General features: G+C 48.5%; 1 long non-coding RNA gene across 7 annotated transcripts; it reads right to left on the bottom strand.

Moving 5' to 3' along the window:
• Positions 1-1356: 1356 nt before the first annotated feature.
• Positions 1357-4727, bottom strand: LOC119316729. 7 transcript variants are annotated; one of them, XR_005153244.1, is made up of 5 exons: positions 4295-4725; positions 4126-4224; positions 2722-3067; positions 1787-2628; positions 1357-1643 (listed from the first exon to the last, which is right to left on the bottom strand). It is a non-coding gene; the product is annotated as an uncharacterized LOC119316729 (long non-coding RNA). The 7 variants fall into 7 exon arrangements; XR_005153241.1 differs by having other exon boundaries at positions 2722-4224; positions 4295-4727; XR_005153243.1 differs by having other exon boundaries at positions 4126-4724.
• Positions 4728-5733: the final 1006 nt, after the last annotated feature.

Consider the following 5733-nt stretch of genomic DNA (forward strand, 5'->3'; position numbering starts at 1 on the left):
GGGAGGCACTACGGCAGGCTACCTCGTGGCCATCGTGACCCGTTGGTGGCAGTGGCGATCGACAAGACGAAAGTGCCACGGGACTGACGGAAGGCAGGCCCCCGCCGGCCTGGTCCTCGAGGTCTTCAAGGCCTCACGAGGCCCAAGGGTCCCTCGCAACCCAGAGTTGTGCCCCGGTTGTACCCCCTGATACAACCAATATTTTCATAATGTATTGTGCTAACCTTGAAACGCAGGTGAACCATGCTTCGATAACACACTCGCGAAGCGGCAGCCGGACAAAGCGCATGCCAGGCGCGTGGCGGCGCCCCGACGTGAGGTGGGACCTCAAGGGTCTCCGGGGGCTCGAGAGCCCCACTAGGCCCAGGATGCTCGCTGGGGCTTGGAGCCTCTCGGGTCATCACAACCTGACGCCCGCCCCCCGCCCCCACCCCGAAATCAAAAGACTCAGGTGGAGTCTGGAAGCTTGCAGTGGGAGATAGCTAGGCGAGCGGTGGCCCGTGTGGCCACCCGCCGCCGGCCGCGAGATCGGAGACCCCACACTGGAGCAGGCCCTCTTAGGAGAGGACGCCCATGGGTTCTCACCCACGTTGGGGGCCGTCCAGGATGGCTTGTGCCACCAGGCATGCCGGCGCGTGCCTGCAGGCGAGGGGCGGGGTCCCCATCCAGAAGGCAGGGAGTGCCCTGCACCCCTTCAAGCTTTAACCGTGACACTCTCACGTAATAATGAGTAGGGTTGTACACGCCCCGAAGTCTCCCTGTGCGCCGCCCCTTAGCCTCACGGGGGCTCCCACCCATGCCCAAGTGGACGCCCCGTGCTTCGCGTTGGCGGACGACACGGTCAAACAACGACTATGCCCACACCCAAGTGGAAGCCCCATGCACCGCGCTGGCGGACGATACGGTCAAACAACGACTATGCCCACGCCCACGTGGAGGCCCCATGCTACGTGTTGGTGGGAAGACTAGCTTAGGTGCCGGACACGACTGTTCTTTGCTTTCTCTTGTAACCAATCTACCACTTTTTGGAATGAAATATGAAGTTCTTGCTTCTTTAGTCGCAAGGGAATGAGATTTTTTCTGCAGCATTTTCCATTTCATGAGTTTTCTCTTAAGGTACTAGAAACAACCTTAGCAGTAGCGTTGGCTTTTGGACTAGCAGTAGTGGAGGTACCCGCGCTACTGCTACGGCGCTACAGCTAATTTTTAGAAGTAGCGCTTGTTTTACCCCACGCTACTGCTAAATAGACGTACCAGTAGCGCTAGTGCCCCACGCTACTAGTATTCCACCCCCACGCTACTACTAATGGAATAGTAGTATCACTTCTATAATACCCCCACGCTACTAGTAGCTAATTAGAAATTAAAAAAATCAATCAATTCCATTTTATGCATACAATTCCGAAAACACAATAGCGATGGAAATGTCCTTATTCTTATTCTACCATCACATAGTTGTCGTGTCTACTATCACACACTTCCTCATTCTACCTGTTCTCACTCCAATAATAAAGAAAAATGAAAAGGAAAAATAGAGATAATCTGCTAGTGAAATGTCCTTATTCCTGAGTAATATTCAACGGAACGGTGCAACTGCACTGCAGTGTCATGGATTCACTCTGCCTCTTCAACATCTCATTATCCTGCAGCAATGGAAATGAGCATCAGCAAGGCATATAGATATAGTGAATAAATGGAGAGGAAGCATAAGCTCAGATGATACAAGAGATTGGTAGTAAAATTCTGATACAATGAGAATATGCACTGAAATTTGCTCCAAAATTACCTTTTGCAACTCTTCAAATCTTTTGGTTGAAGTAGATAGTGAGGTCTCAACCTACTCCCTCCTGTGAGAAACAGGTCCCCTCAACTTCTTATCATTTGCACGAAAAGAGAGGGGAAGTTACTGTACCTTTGCAAGAAAAATAAGAAACCAGAATAGAAAAAGAGTATGGGTTGTTGGATGAACATAGACATGAAAAGCATGATAAAGAACACCCTTTACCTAGTGGAATTATAGTGAGTTTTTACAATGATTTTGCAGTAGATTTACAGTTCATTAGAAATAGAGATACATTGCATTAGAAGCAGATTCACAGTAAATTAGTAGAAGATTTATAGTAAAAACTGTTCACACTAAAAGAAACTATAATTTTCGTTGACAAATTGCAGTGAAAACCACTTACAGTTACACTTAAAATAGGGCAATTTGTGTGAGTTATAGTGGATTTGCCGAATTGCATTTGCACTAGGAAACTAGTCCTAACATATCAACATTTTGATCAGCATTATAAATCCCATTGTGAATCAAAGGAAATCAAAAGTTCTATAAGATATGGCTAGAAAACACTGGACAGAACAGAAAGTAGCCACTGCTTTGCTGTGTGGAAAATTTCCCGGCTTTACTTCACTATGGATAGGATAAAGAATCAATAAAGAAAACACCCACATTAAAACTTTTGCATCAATGTTTGCAGTTTGGACCATCAGTTAAAATAAATGCACTAGCAAGTTAGTCTCTACATCAACCAGCCATTGAGACATGCATTTACTGACATGTACTTGGAGCCGCAGTTGCTTCAGATACTCAATGAGTATGGCCTCGTCAAGCATGGATGCCTTGTCAGTCTGTAACCACACAAGCACTACCAAACTCAATAGCCCCGAATTCAAGGACAAAGAAAAACAAAGTGGTACAGTAGATGGTTTTGTGGTGCCGACCTTGTTGGAATTGGGTATCAGGATCTGCAATGCCTTCATCTTCTCGTTAATCCTGCTCCTCCGCCGCTTCACCCCAATCAAGCAAGCAAGCAAGCAATGATCAGCCAAGAAAATAGGGCGAGAAGAGCAGAAAAGCGGTGTGAAACTCAGGGGAAAATGGTTGACGACGGGGAACCGGGCCACCACCCTCTCGGAGAGGTTGTGCACCTCGGCAGCGCGGGTGCACTTGCTGCTGGACCCCCCTCCCCCGCGCGGGCAGTCGGATGTCCCATGCGACTCGGGCTCGGACGAACCGCCCATCTCGCTCTTGTAGAACCCAGTGGCGCCTTCTAAGTGCCGTCTAAATCTGCTCATTGCAGAAAAATTATACCCCAAAGCTGAAGAAATATTCAGTTACAAGAAATGAAGTAATATTCATTTAGAAGATTTTAGTGGTATACATTGACAGAATTTCAGTCCTTTAAAACCTACGAGCATCCATCCATAAAAGCATAATCACTTCAATTATATATAAGCTACTTCATAACAAAAGAAACTATACCGAAACACTAATTAACTCTGAAGTAGTGAATTAATCACTGCAAATCAGCTATTTGTTTCTTTCCACTCCTAAATTGCATAAGAAAATCTTCAGCTGTTATTTTACTCTATGCTTACTAGCTACAACCTATTGGATAGAAAAACACCTTCCATTGTATTATGATGTAGCTTGTGTAATTAATCTCAGAGTAGAAAATGCACGCTAAGTACTTGTGGTATAAAATGTAAAATAAATGATTTTTCCCTTAACCATCACTGTCTCTAAACAACACTTTTTATTTAGTACAAAATCTGTGACCTAATTAGAACTTACTCCAACTAGTTAACATGAAAGAATCTACACTGAAAAGGCATAATCAAAGAGTTGGACTTCAGTATAGCAAGATTAAATTCCCAGTGGAGAGAGCGTGGGCAGGTTGCCCTTGCTGCTGACAGGCTAACTTGCATGCGGCGCTGGCGGCGCCTACGCATAAGCACGGCCGTGACGAGACATCGGCGGTCAAGGAGGCATTAGTGGCGGGATTAAACGCAAAAGAAATGTTTATAAGGTGATGATAAGTCATTACCAAGCAACCTGATAGCAAATTCTTCTACGCACCGAGAATAACCTAAAATTAGTACGCATTTTGGTCCAATTGGTCAGGGTCCAAAATGCAGGTCAAGACCAACTATATCAATAGCTATAAGAACCTCTCCCTCATGCATGCCTCTTATGCTACCTTACAAGAATTCCTACAAACAGTGCACACAATTATGCCAGCAATCATTCAGAATACTCTAGTACAGTACATGGAAATCAGTAGCAAACAAAACAATTCACGCATAGAATGAATGCACCAGCTCAGACATTCAATCGATAGCAACCTAGTACAGCACCAAAGGTTCGTTCTTTTCAATTAAGAGAAGGCCGACAGCTAATGCATCCAGCCTGTCGGCCGTATATCCGCCGGAATCCACCCTGACCTGCCCCAGAAACACACATATCAAGCACCTAGGACTCAAAACAGCCTGGAGGAGGAGACACGAGGGGCACCTCGGGCTCGACGAGGGGCTTGCACAGCAGGAGCTGCTCGATCTGCTCGTCGAGGTCGGCACGCAGATTCCCCATCCTCCCCTCCGCCCACCAGGCACACGTCGACCCCTCCCTCCCGGAATGTCTCCGCTCCCCCGTTCGCCGGCGCCGGAACCCTGGCACCAGATCTATCGGGAGAGGCGACCGCGAGTGGGGGGAGGAGGGAGGAGGAGGAGGGGGCGCGAAGCGGTGAGAGGTGCGGAGAGGCAGAGGAGGACGCGGGTGGAATAGCTCGAAGAAATATTTATCCATGGGTCTCCGTATGGCCGTCGTTTTGGGGCGGAGGAGGCATCGGCGGCGGCGGGATTGGGAGGAGCGGGGGCGGAGGAAAGATTTGGTGGGGTGTGAGAATGAGAGGGACTGGGGCATGTTGATTAGTTGTAGCGCGGGGCAAAGGTGCCGCGCTGTAACCGGTTGACCCTGTCTATCCATAATAGTAGCGAGGGGTGGTATACCCGTGTTATTACTATCAACTTAGTAGTAGCGCGGATTTTAAACCCGCGCTGCTACTATGGTTCGTTCTGGGGCACTGTGATGATCATTTACTAGTAGCGTGGGAAATGTAGGCCCACGTTACTGCTATTCTCTAGTAGTAGCGCATTATTTTACCCGCGCTACTTCTAAGTAGTAGAAGCATGGGGCTCTTACCCCTCGCTACTGCTAAGCATCTAGCTATAAGGTATTTCCTAGTAGTGGGTATCCATGTCTGCTTGCTCGCCCGCCGACTGATTGCTCTGCGAATGGGGTTAGACCAGTGCCCACATCTAAGTCATCCCGAGCACGACCATTCTACTGCTCCGCGAATGGGGCTAGCAGGCGAAGCTTGCCCAGGATCCTTGATGAGCACCGGTCTCGTGGTCCTGTCCGGGCGTCATGGCCCGATGTAACATAATCAAGCTACCCCTACTCAGGAGTCGCAGACGCACAGTGAACAGGGTAAAGGCGGCTTAAGGGAGTATATTGTCGATTCATACATGCATCGCAAAGGGGTCTTTCCCAAAATACTCTTACATCCCCACGGGGTCATGTTCAAAACCTTGGTAGGAGATAGGAAAAAGACAACCTAGGGAGACATGCGGTCATCATCGCTACTATCATCGTCGTCGTTGTCGCCATCGTTGCTACCACCATCAGCCTCGGGCTGGCCTTCGCCACCTGTAGAAGTGAACTCCATGATCAGGTCGTCCACGTGGTCCTCCACTCGTCCTTCCAGGGTGCCCCTAATTTCCACAGGCACGGAAGCTATCACAGCCTTGAGGTCGAAGTCGGGGTCAAAGTGAAGAAGATGGCTAAAGACGCGCCAGGACACACAGACAAGAAGATCGCGACTCTTCTCTTCGACGAGTTGGCACATCTTCTCAGCCCCACCTTCAAGGAATTCCATGCCCCTAGTGAAGAAG

The sequence above is a fragment of the Triticum dicoccoides genome, chromosome 6A (assembly GCF_002162155.2).
Source record: "Triticum dicoccoides isolate Atlit2015 ecotype Zavitan chromosome 6A, WEW_v2.0, whole genome shotgun sequence".
NCBI lineage: Eukaryota > Viridiplantae > Streptophyta > Magnoliopsida > Poales > Poaceae > Triticum > Triticum dicoccoides.